Source organism: Vulpes vulpes, chromosome 10 (genome assembly GCF_048418805.1).
Source record: "Vulpes vulpes isolate BD-2025 chromosome 10, VulVul3, whole genome shotgun sequence".
Classification (NCBI taxonomy): domain Eukaryota; kingdom Metazoa; phylum Chordata; class Mammalia; order Carnivora; family Canidae; genus Vulpes; species Vulpes vulpes.
The window spans coordinates 56,732,486-56,746,035 of NC_132789.1; positions in this window are offsets into that span (position 1 = coordinate 56,732,486).

The following is a 13,550-nucleotide window of genomic DNA, read 5'->3' on the forward strand; positions in this document are numbered from 1 at the left end:
GCATTCCAGGAGGAAGAAGTTACACGAAAATGTACAGGAAACTATGATTTGGCTGGATAACATGACAATGTCTAACATTTTTTACACTCTTGCTTTGCACCAAGTGTTGTATCACATGGCTTTTTCTTCTTTTTTTTCCTAACTCTTCAAATAACCTTATGGGTTAAGTGGATAAAGAAATTGAGATTCAGAAGTTACACGACTTGCTCAAGGTCACACAGCCAGCAAGTGACAAAGCTGGAATTTAGTCCAGGCAAGCTCTAGGGCTTTATACTTTTCAGACACTAACTCAAGGAGCGAAGATTTGTACCTGAGGAGTCAGGGATGAGAGCCAAGAGATAGACTGAAGCCAAATAAGTCGTGTGACCTTGATTCCGTTAGCAACAGAGAGCAATGGATGACTTTTCTAAAAAAGATTTGATTTTATATATCTATTTGAGAGAGCATGAGCAGGGAGGAGGAAGAGGCAGAGAGAGAGGGAGAAGAAGATGCAGACTCCCCGCTGAGCAGAGAGCCAGATGGGCCTCACTCCCAGGACCCTGGGATCATAATCTGAGCCCAAGGCAGACACTTAACTGACTGAGCCACTCAGGCGCCCCAACAGATGACTTTCTTTTTAAGAGGAGAAAAAAAAAATGACACATTTTACAGACATTAATTATTTATTGTGAGTTAATAAATGAATCAATGGATTAATTTTTTAGGATAGATCGAGTCAAGCATCAGTATATATTATAGATTGAAGGAGAGAGATATTTAAATAATGAAACCAATAAATTAAAAAAAAGGAGTGACAGGGGCTTGAATAGGAAGTGGTCATGGGAGAGAAAAGAAAGAAGGTGCATAGAGACCGATCGATCAGACACTTAGTAATAATGTCGTGCCTGTGAGCAGCTAGAAGCATGGTCGTGACGCTCAGAGAAAGAAGCAATGGGAAACTGTAGACGTGTGAGGAAGGTTCAGTGGCTGGCAGCACTGTCAGTGGAGCTGTTCTGCAGGCTGTGGACTTAGGACGGGTCGGAGGGAAGGATGGGATTGTGAGTCCTCCACACAAAGGAAAGCATCAAAACCATGACTTGAAGAAAAGTGCCAAGACGAAGTCCATGCAGATAAAAGGATCTTAGACATAACATGGAGAAACAGTGTAGGAGGTAGGAGAAAGGAGAGCAGTCAGAGAATGTCAGATGGTATAAATGAAGCCAAGAAGAAAGGTAGTTTAAGAGGAAGGGAAAGTGGGGGAAAGAGCAGGCAGGTGGGGCTTTGAGAAAGAGAACTCACAGAAGGTCATTTGATCTATCAAGTGAGAAGGGACCATTAAGATAGGTGACAGTATATAAAGAGGAAAAAGCCACCTAGCAAAAAGGTGAAGAATGAGAGAGACCAACAAAGTGTGATACGGGTCAGGGGTGGCCAACCCAGATGCCAAAGGGGCCAAGTAGACACCATACAGGAATAAAACAGGCCGAGGACAACAAGGCCATGTAGGCCTCTGTATCTACCTTTCACTTCCCATAGACGACAGAGGAAAACAAGACTGTAAGGCAATGATACCTGGCACTTCACCTCAGTGTTGGAGACAGTAGGGAATGGTGGGGTCTGTAGCTGAATGGAGAATGCTCTTCTGTCTAAAGGCAAGAACAGAAGTTCCGTTCTAAGAGATGTCACGTGTAGGCCCAGCATTGCCAGTTCTCCAGTGTGTTAAGAGAAAGAGAAATACAGATTTTTGTGCAAATCTCCCAATTTGTAAATGTCAGAAAATATGAACATGGGATGAGACAATGCAACAGGCTTGCAGGCAGGAGCCAGCTGACCGTCTGATGGTCTGAGGTCTCCTGAACCACTGTGCTTTCATTCAGTCTGGCAATGAAAGAATGAAAAAGGCAAGATAGGCATTTGAGAGGGTAGTAGAAGTGGGGAAGAATTTGTTCGATGACTGCGAAGAACTGAGCGTTTTTGATGGTTGATGGAAAGGTAGCTTAACAATCAACAAGAGGAGGTGTCAAGTTGTGTGAAAGGGTGTGCAAACTAAAACGACAAAGGTTTCACTTTTTTGTCAGGTTTTACTACACATTTTTTTGGATATATAATAACTAGGGAGAAAAATATCTTTGTTAAGCGCAATTCAGAATTAATTGATCAAGAAGTGACAACCATATGATAATACATCCTGGTGTTATTTTGTAAAAAGGCAGATCCTATAGGAGATTGGCAGCCTTATAGGTAACACAGGCCCCACTAGCAACCAGAATCATTTCATTATTGAAAACAAAAAGGAAAAAAGAGAGAGAAAAACCAAGACATAGGGTCTTAACTATAGAGAGCAAACCGATGATTCCCAGAGGGGAGGTGGGTGAGGGAGTGAGGGAAATAGGTGATGGGGATTAAGGAGTCACCTGTGATGAGCACGGAGTAATATATAGAATTGTTGAATCACTACAATGCTTTACACCTAAAACTAATGTAACACCGTATGTTAATTCCACTGGAATTAAAATTGAAAACTTAACAAATAATTTTTTTAAAATGAGAAGAAAAGACAAGGGTTCCTATGTTTGTGATATGCCAGTTGGGGGCTGTCACTGTGGATAATGGACAAGTCACTAGCAGCTAGTACCTTTCCTTTCAAACAATGGAAACCTCTTTCTGTGAGAAGAAACTTTGATTTGGTATTTAGTTCCTGAGTGGCTCATCATGTGGAGGCTAATTAATGTCTTTAGTGCAACACACACACACACACACACACACACACACACACACACACACACGCTAGCATTTATCCAATTGTCCTGGCAAAACTGCCAACTTTTGTTGTCCAGCTCAGCTCAGTGAAGAAGCAGGGAAGCAAAAAAGAATACAGAGAGTCTCTAGAAGCCCTGGCGTGTGGGCCATAATTCTCAGGCTGATCACTTGTACTGGATTCTGGAAAGTCCGTCCATACCTCTACTTTCCAGGTGAAACTAAGGCAGTTCAAACTAGGTGAATAGATTATCAAGTTTGTTTTATGTATTTTCCAACCCAGTGTTGCAAAAAGACTAGAGATGTGACTGAAAATAAGTAATACATAAGAGAGGAAAGAAACGTGCCAGAAAGGCACTTTTTTTTTTTTTAAAGATTTTTAAAAAAAATTTACTCATGAAAGACGCAGAGAGAAAGAGAGACAGAGGCAGAGACGCAGGCGGAGAGAGAAGCAGGCTCCACGCAGGGAGCCCGATGTGGGACTCAGTCCCGGGTCTCCAGGATCACGCCCTTGGCTGAAGGCGGCGCTAAACGGCTGAGCCTCCCGGGCTGCCCAAAAGGCATGTTTCTTAAATACCTTTCTAAACCATCTAAAGGAATAATTTTTCTCTGATATGTCCATACTCTGGTACATTGACTTTCATCTTCCTGAGGTCCAAGTCCCTTAAGGATTGGCCCCACCCTATAAACCCAAACTATGTCCTTTGCTCTTACAGGCCAGCTGTCCTAAAATGGTGATATCCAAAAATACACCATCTGCTTATTTATCAAATATTTCTCGAGTACCTACTAAGGGAGCGATAGTGAGTGACATGACCATGGTCCTACCCTCACAGCACACACCAGGTCGAGTTCTACTTCTGACATCACTCATACTCTCTATAGGAACATCCGCCTTCCTGTTCTCTCTCTCTGCAAATTCTCCATGTTCCTTCTTTTCCAGTAAACCTTCCCTATATGTTCCTGGATCAACCTCTTCTCTGAAACTCATCAGCTCATGTCAACTTGTAAAAGTAACACAGTATGTAATGATGTACTGCTCTGTATCACCTGCTTCTTGTGATGCCAGCCGTATCTCCCCACCTAGCTCTTGAGGAAAAGAACCACATCCTTCAACTTGATACATTTTAAGAACGTATTGCAGAGATGGACTACTTCCCAAAACCAATTTAAGAGTAGTTCACTTACCTTTTATATTTATTTCCTACGGCCTTTGTACCCAATTAACACAAACTTGGTGACTTAGAACAAAATGAATATATCCCCCCCTAGTTGTGGAGGCTAGAAGTCCAAAATCAGTATCAAAATCAAGGGCCAAAATCAAGGTGTCAACAGAGCTATATGTTCCCTCTGGAGGCTTTAGGGGAGAATTTGTTTCTTGACTCTTCCAGCTTCTGGGGGATACCAGCGTTCCTTGGTCTATGGCCACATCATCCAATCTCAATCACTAGCATCACAGTATTTTCTCCTCTTCTATCTGTGTCTTACCTTCCTCTGCCTCTCTCTTATAATAAACATACTTATGATCACATTTATTTTTTTAAACATTTTATTTATTTATTTATTCATGAGAGACACACACAGAGAGAGAGAGAGAGAGAGAGAGAAGCAGAGACACAGGCAGAGGGAGAAGCAGGCTCCATGCAGGGAGCCCGATGTGGGACTCGATCCCGGGACTCCAGGATCACGCCCTGGGCTGAAGGCAGGCGCTAAACCGCTGAGCCACCTGGGCGTCCCTTATGATCACATTTGAAGCCCACATGACAATTTCCCCATCTCAAGACCCTTAACTTATTCACATCTGGGAAAAAAAAAAAAAAAAAACAAACTCTTTTTCCATGTAAAGTAACATTTATAAGTTCCAAAGCTGAGGGCTTGATACACACCCTTACATTTAGGTCCTTTGACTTAATAAAGCTGTAGCAAGTAAACAAAATCAATTAAAATAATGAAGAATATTAGCACTCTCATCCAAAGATTCCTTATCCAAGAAATTAAGATATCCAACAAATAGACAAGAATCAGAAAATAATGCAAAACAGATATTACAATCTACCAATAAAAAAGATATTTATAAGATTAAAAATTGGGATTTCTGGGTGGCGCAGCGGTTTGGCGCCTGCCTTTGGCCCAGGGCGCGATCCTGGAGACCCGGGATCGAATCCCACATCGAGCTCCTGGTGCATGGAGCCTGCTTCTCCCTCTGCCTATGTCTCTGCCTCTCTCTCTCTCTCTCTCTCTCTGTGACTATCATAAATAAATTTAAAAAAATTAAAGTTTAAAAAAAAGATTAAAAATTGCCAAAAGATTTATTGGGAAAGCAATCATTTGAAATAAATGAGCACTATTGGTATTGCTTTATGTGTCTCAGGATCAAAAGATTGTTTCAAAGTAGGATAGCTGAAAAAATTTTTAAAAAACAACAAAAACAAACAAACAAAGTGGGATAGCTGGAAAGACCATGAATTCAGGTTAATTTTTGTCTGGGGAAAAGAGTTTTCCTGCTGGCATTCAGCCACAAAACCATTCTTTCTCCACCCAAAACCTCAGGTGGAAATAAATATCCATTCTCTTTTTTAAAGTGGTAAGGCCAGTAAGGTCAGCTAGGCCAAAGGCTGACTGTTTAGTGCAGACTGGATCCCAGCATAACCAGAGAAGAATTTGATCACCACAGTTATGACCTGCATGGTCAGGAAGCTAGGGTAAATCCTCAAGAAGGTGGACGTTTTGTCCTTCAGAAGGTAAAATCTGAAGGACATGCATAAAATTTGAACACAGTTTTAAGATAAACCAATGATCATTCAGTAAGTATAGCCTGAAAAGCAGCAAAGTTGTGGGTTTTAGAGTTTGCGTTGTCCTAGATTGAGTTACATTACAATTGAGTTAGATTATGGACATTATGCAAACATAGAGGTAGGTTCTAAGGTCCCTGCTACATGGATATGAAGAGACAAACAGTGAGAAGTATCGGGTGACAGGAAACTCTAAGTCAGGATCGACTCTAATGAGCAGGTATTGCTGATCCGATCAACCTGGTCGACCTGTTGAAATGCTAACCTAGTTGGCTTAGTAAATATAGTTATCATTTTCCCATAGTGGGATTTCAGTTTCTCAGATCCTGCCTTTATCTGTAAGATTCTAATGAAAGATCCCATTGATAGTCTAGAACAAAAATACAAACTCCCAGGGGCCCCCAACCATCACCCAGCCACACGGGAGGTTCCCCCAGCAAACTGGTACAGAGACAGGCAGCCCAGGAGCCCAGCGGTACCTCCCCAGATAGCGTGCGGAGATGATCCCCTCCAGTCCCCAAGAACAAGACATGTCCCATTGACAAGGTAAGAAGGTATAGAATATATTTTAAAATAATTTCAACAAAAGTGCTTTCTTCCAAAGTATTTTTTTTTTAAAGAAATGGTCTTCATTTATCTGGAATTTTTCTTAAGAGAAACATCTCTCCCAGAGGGGCTAGTTCAGAGGCAGTTCTTCACTTCTCATCAGTGTGACTATCAAATTTCCTTCAGCCCCTCAAGACCCCACTGGCTTCACCTGGGCCCTCAGCTCAATTCTCATCGCTTTGTGGAGGTTAAATAATTTTTGCATCATAACTTGTCAGCTGTTCACCTCCCCTCTTAAGCCCAGTCTTGGAGCAAGAAGCATAAACATCCTTCATGGAGGCAGCTTTGTTTGTCCAGCCCGTCCCCTGGAAAAGTTATGATCAGCAGGAAATGAAAACAACTGACGCTGCTTTTGTTTTCATTGATTTCAGTGACATTTTGAAAATGGGGGCACCTAAGCCAAACCAAATCCCAGGCCTCATTCTGACTAAAATCCGAAACGAGGAACTTCATGTGGAACATTAAAAACTCAATTGTCTCCGGCTACAGCTGAATGAAAAGCTCAGATTAAAACTGGCAACGATTTACTTCCTACAAACATGCTTTGTTCCTGGCTAACTTGTCAGCTCATAAAAAACGCCTCTGTACAAGCAGCTGTCTCATTCAAGACGCTGAATCCTTTCATGGCCGTCAATGCGAATGTGTTGCACAGAACCCAGTGCAGGACCCTTGCTCTGAAACCCTGGCCCGGAGTGTGGGCCTCCCCGCCCCCTGGTATGCCTTTCTTCTAATCTGATGACTTGCATTTTCAAATAAATGGTTATAGAAAATGCCGTACTCTTCATGGAATCCCCTCATCTTTCTGTTTCCCAGAATCCCGTCTGTGGTGAAAGCCGGCCCCAGAGGCAAAAACAGAGGAGGCCTCTGAAGTTTCCAATTCTTAATCGTAGCTCTTGCTCTCAGCTGCTCTGGGCGAGTTTATTTAATGTCTTTATATCTTTAAATGTTTCCTTAGGGGATTGGGTAACTTGCGGTGACCACCCTGAGCTAGCCCGCCAGAAGAGAAAGCAAATCAAAATGATGGCAAACCATTCTGCAAATATAAAGTGGCTGATGAATAACCATTATGGCTTCTCCAATGAGCCAATAAATAAATTGATGACACATCCAAGATGCCTCATTATTCCCTGGATTATCGAGAGAGGCACTGTCAACCCAACCCCAACATGAGTACTCAACTTGAATAGTAATGTGTATGCCATTGTACAGGCCAGAGAGTGAATGAATAGAGGCTAAAAATAAAGATCCTCCTTTATTCTTCTCATTTCTACCTTTGCTCAGGTCACTGCATCCCTTTTCTATTCTCATCCCATTCTGCAAATCACCTCTGAGAACTCATATACCCTCATTCCTTTAAAGCTCAAATTCTATTGCTGTAAACTACATTAGCTCTGACCTAAAGAAAGGACAATGCCAGGTAGTCAAAATTCAAAGACCTAATTCTCAAGTCTGACGTGCATTGGCTCTGCGACCTAGGATAGGTCCACCTAACATCTCTGAGCTCCAGTTTGCTTGACTATTAAAATGGGATTAGGGAGTGCCCATCTCGCAATTCCTCCAGAGGTCTTTCCCAACCAGGATCATTTTGGTGTGAAGTTAGGAGATCAATAAAGATCTGCCCACAGCTATGGCAAAGTATCTTAGAGCAGCTGGCCAGAGCCTTGGGTTCATTCTGGACAGAGCAGAATAAATAGGGAACTTCTTGACTGAGACAAAAAAAAAAATTCGAAAATCATTTTTTGAGTCTATATTATGTAGCAGGTACTATTGTTTCCCCCCATAATTTATATCTTGAAGTCCTAACTCCCAGTACCTCAGAACGTGACTGTCTTTGGAGACAGGGCCTCTAAAGAAGTAATTAAGATTAAATGAGGGTGTTTGGATTGGCTCTATTCTGATAGGATTGGTGTCCTTATAAGAAAAGGAAATTAGGACATAGACATGTACAGAAAGAAGATGATGATGGTGTGAAGCTGGCCATCTACAAACCAAACAGAAAACCTTCAGAAGAAACCAACTCTGTGCACACACTGATCTTGGACTTCTGGCTTCCAGGACTATAAGAAAATAAATTTCTTTTGTTTACGCCACCCAGGCTATGGTACTTTGCTATCGCAGCCCTAGCAACTATAACCATACAGCAATTATCTCCCACTCCTCAGAAACCACCTACCACCTAAAACACGTATATGATTTAAAACAATAAATTTTGTTCATTGGTTCTAAACACAAAGAGATGACTTGATGAGTTTTACATTTCTTCTTACTCCAGTCAGCCTATTTCTCCATTCTTTCTCTTCCATAAGAAAATACCTTTTGAAATCGTGAATGATAAGACATTTATCATTTCCTGCTTGCATCAGTCAGGAAAGGCAAGGTTATGCTACAGTAACAAACAATCCTGAAATCACAGGGGTTTTTTAATTAACTTGTATTTCTTACACTAAATGAACAGGGCTTCTCTTCCACGTTTCCTCACTAGTCTCAGACACTTTATTAACCAAGGGGTAACAGTTGCTGTGGCAAGTGGAGAAAAACATGGTGAATCTCTCATTGCTTTTTATGTTCCTCTACCTAGAAGTGACATGAGTCATTCTCACTCATACTCCACTGCTCGAGATAAGTCACCTGGCTCTCTTCACAAAGAGCGAGGCAGCACAAACCTACATGGCAGGAGAAGAACCAGGATATCAGTGAACAGTATCTGCTGCCATAGTGCTTCTCGATATTGTTACCGCAACTGAAATAGCAGCAATAGAGAAGTCCTATGGATTTAGAGGGACAAGAATTCTACCTACAGCTAACATACCTCAGCCTGACTTTCCATATATGAAACTAAAAAACAGTACATAAACTTGGAATCCAACTGATCTCCTTCGTTTAAGCTAATAGCCTTAGGACTCTCTAAATCTCTGTTTCCTCATCTGCAACTTTTCTCATATTTCTTTGGGATTAAGTAAAATTACATCTGTAAAGTATTCTCCACAGTGTCTAAAACATAACAAATGCCTTTCCCCTCCATCGACTGCATCTTGAACCATATCCAGAGTGATTTTTTTCATCCAATTTCTTGTATTAATCCATGACACTCAGCTGTTCCACCTGGTTCCGCAAAAGGCTCAGCTTTGCCTAACGCACCAGGTACCGACACTCCATAGAGTCTTCTTACTTCTAAGACACCTCACCTGCCCGACCATATGTTCTTCTTAGCATACTACATTCTCTATTATTTATTTTCTGTCTCTTTCTTCTCACTCTCTCCCTCTCTTTTTCCCTCTCGCCCTGGGCTGACCTCAAGCCTCCAAGCCATAGGCTAGAAGATGAGGCCAAATAAGTTTAGTGCGATAAATGCTGCTGAAGGTTTGTCTTCCTCAGTGTTCATGACACTGAAGTTGTCTCCTCCATCCACAGGGAAAGCAAGTTAATCAAGTATGTCTTACAAATGACTCATATTTCCTTTCACTCTCTCCCTCCAATTTCCCTGGTTTGGAGGAGGAAGAGGAAGAGGAAGAGGAAGAGGAAGAGGAAGAGGAAGTCGCTGCAGCAGATCCCCCACCTACTCATCTCTCCCTCCCACTGCAAAGTGAATCAGTGGCTCTGGGCAAACATCTGGGTAACTTGAGTAATTAGCCCCTTTTCTATGGAGGCAACATGCAAGGACTGGCCAGGACAGGCAGCTAACCAGCCTCTCCTCTCATTTTTGGCTTTTCACTACCTTGGCCTCAGGGCACTAATGGAGCAAAATGGCCCACAATTGTACCCACTGTGGCTGCCACACCTACTTCTCTTCAGCTTATATCTAAGAGCATTAAGTGTATTTGATGGATGTCATGGACTTGTCTGTATGTAAAGCAGGGTCAAGAGCTCTCCTGCCTTATTAATATTCAGAGAGTGCCCTGGGGCCATTGAGCAAAGCTGAATTAAAGCAAAGAAATATCATTAAACTTAACCTTTTGTTATCACTTCCAATTTAAAGCTGCTACAATTGTCACAACTCTTTACACAGCATTTTACATTTGGATCGTCCTTTACAGTTTAGAAAGCGCTTTTCTTACATTTTCATTTGATCTCCCTAATAATGTGGCACAGTTTTTCATCCCGTTATTAATGAAAAACTGAGGCTTAGGGAAGTGAATGATATATGCGTTCGAAGTGTCACAGCTATTAAGTGACTGAGCTGGGACGTTACCACAAGTCTTCTAAGGCACAATTCTGTGTGTGTGACACATAGCAGACCTTGGAATTCAGATACAGAGATCCAAAAAACACCAGATACGGTAATACGTGTTTTCACGTATGCAACCTGATATGAACTTCATAGCAAACCTGCAATGGTCATGGGACTGCAACGTACTTCCACTTATCCAAATCTGTGTGTTTGGTGTGAAGGGGACTGTGGGAAGGGTGGGTGGTAGTAAGAAACAAGTCCAGAGAGACAAAGATAATTAGACAACCATTTATTATTCCCATTCGTTCTAAGAAAAAGAAGGTTGAAGGACAAGACGAAAATAGCTAATAGGGGAACTTCAGGTAGATTCAAAAGTCAGATCCAATATTATTTCACCTATTTCATTCATTGCTATTTCTCAGCAGAAGGAAGGAATGAAGAATGAATGGATGGCCGGCGAATCTACTCTCAACCATGAGCCCACCTGGGAGTTTTCTCCTCCAAAAACAATGGTTCTGATTCACCAACATCTGGATGAGCTCTTTTGAATTATAATATCTGTCCTTTTAGTAAAAGGATGTGATGAAAACTAACCCAAGGAAGATCTGAAAAACAACTGAAAGCACAAATGCAAAATTACCAGTGGGCACTGCCTCACACATGAGCAATTAGAGCAAAATCTCCCAAGTCTGACGGAATTAACCTTGTGCCAACTAAGGGAGCAGTTTAATAACTCCTCTTGTCAGAGATTTTTCCAGATGAAAGAACTAAAGACAAGCCCAAGTCAGAAGAACAATAAAGCAGGTAAAAACTTGTATTGAACAAAGACAGAGACCCATTCTTGTGATTGGCAAGCCATTGGTCATGGTTCAGTAACACAGAGATGGTCCCATTCCCTCGGTGACTCACACGATTCTCCCCCAGAAAGACGGTGCTGCCAGCATATGAGTAGCTAGCTCAAATAATTGCAGGGTGCTCTTTGCCACCGGGGCTCCTGTTTCCGTAGAGATCACATCTTCCCCTAATCAGAGCAGGATTTTCATATGACCCAGCCAAATAGCCCGTGTCCTTGACATCTCAGGCAAATTAGGGGGGATTTTGAGTAGCAAGAACAGGAAATTAAGATTCTAGTAGAGCTGGTTGGATTTTCTAGGAAGGAATACAGACACAATAGTTACCTCGCCATCATCATGGTACTGTCTTTGCCTGCCTCATCTCAATTAATCCCGTAACAACCTCTCTGAGGTATTATCCTTCCCACATTAGAAGTGGGAGAACTGGGGGCTCCTGGGTGGCTCAGTCGGTTAAGCATCTGCCTTCGGCTCAGGTCATGATCCCAGGGTCTTGGGATCGAGCCCCATGTCAGGCTCCCTGCTCGGCAGGGAGTCTGCTTCTCCCTCTGCTTCTGCCTCTCCCCCTGCTTGTGCTCTCTCACTCACTCTCTCTTTGTCTGTTTCAAACAAATAAATAAAGTCTTTTTTTCCAAAAGTAAGGGCACTAAGATACAGTGTGGCTAAGTAATTTGCCCAAGGCCACACAGCTAGTAATGGCAGAGCCAAAATTCAAACCTAGGAGTGTCTGGCACCAGATCCTTTACTTACCTTATTCACTTCTCAATAAGCCCTGTCCTTAGAGGAAGAACTGGGGAGAGATTGGTATGAAAATGCTTTTTAAAAATAATATTTTTTAGGGGCAACTGGGTGGCTGAGTCGGCTAAGCTTCTGACTCTTGATTTCAGCTCAGGTCATGATCTCAGGGTTGTGAGATCAAGCCCCTTATTGGGCTCTGTGCTGGGCATGGAGACTGCTTAAGATTCTCTCTCTCTCTCCCTCTTTTTTTTTTTCTCTTTCCCTCTTTCTCCTGCCTCTCCCTTATCCTCTCCGTCTCACTAAAATAAACAAATTTTTTAAAAAAGATGACATTCAACTCATCCCAGTCTGCTGTCCTGATGTTCCACCCAAGAATCATGGAAGGCTCTTCTACACCACAGACGATCTGTGAACAGTGCCTGAGTACTATAGAGCCACTACCACATCCAAAGTTAACAGCTAAAGTGAACTGTCACAGAGACTAATTTGACCGACACAGTGACCACTGAATAGGAAACCCTACACTTAAGTTTCTCCTTGCCCCTTCTTTCCCTTTTATTTAATAGAGCCCCATGGCTCTTGTTACAATAAGGAAAAGAGATACATGCTTATTTTTGGTTTTAACTTTTATACCCAATCCCGCTTTTATTTTTTTTTTAAAGATTTCAATTAATTAATTTATTTGAAAAAGAGAAAGAGCACAAGCAAGGAGGGGAAGAAAGAGAAGCAGACTCCCCATTGAGCAGGGAGCCCAAGGTGGGGCTGGATCCCAGGACCCCGGAATCATGATCTGAGCCAAAGGCAGACACTTAACTGACCGAACCACCCAGGTGCCCCCACATCCTGACTCTTAAAGGATATTTTATATTTTTCATTCCAAAAAAAATCTTAATGAATGTGTTTTGATTTGACTAGGAGAGAAAGCAGACCCGGTTGGTTAGCAATCCTCTCAGTTTCAGGGTCTTGGGTAAGGGACAGGAAAGGAACCCGTGCCGTGCCCTTCCCTCCTATGCATCTCCCCGTCCCTGAGGTCCTGCAAGTCTTTTGGAAATACAGAGCAAAGAGAGAAGAAATTAGAAGTAGTGGGGGAAATGGAATAGAGTGATGGTATAACTGTAACTCTATAAATTTGTTCTCGGGATCCCTGGGTGGCGCAGCAGTTTGGCGCCTGCCTTTGGCCCAGGGCGCGATCCTGGAGACCCGGGATCGAATCCCACATCAGGCTCCCGGTGCATGGAGCCTGCTTCTCCCTCTGCCTGTGTCTCTGCCTCTCTCTCTCTCTCTCTGTGACTATCATAAATAAATAAAAATTAAAAAATAAATAAATAAATAAATAAATAAATAAATAAATAAATAAATTTGTTCTCATTTTTTCCTCTCCCTCCCTGTTCACCCATCTCCTTTGAAGACAGAGAGGGCCCAGAAGATTCTGCTAGGAATCTTTAGTGTAAGAAAGAGGGAAGTGGAACCTGCCAGCGGGGTGTGGTGACCTCGCTGACGTGCTAAGGCCTCTGCTTAGACTTCAGAGTAAGTATCCTGTGAGCCAGACCCCACAGAGATGCCTGTTCTCAGGCTAGTTCTATAGATTTCCTACTTCATTTGCATTTATTTTGTCTGCTTGTCGGTTTCAGTAAACACTTTAATTAATGATATATTTTA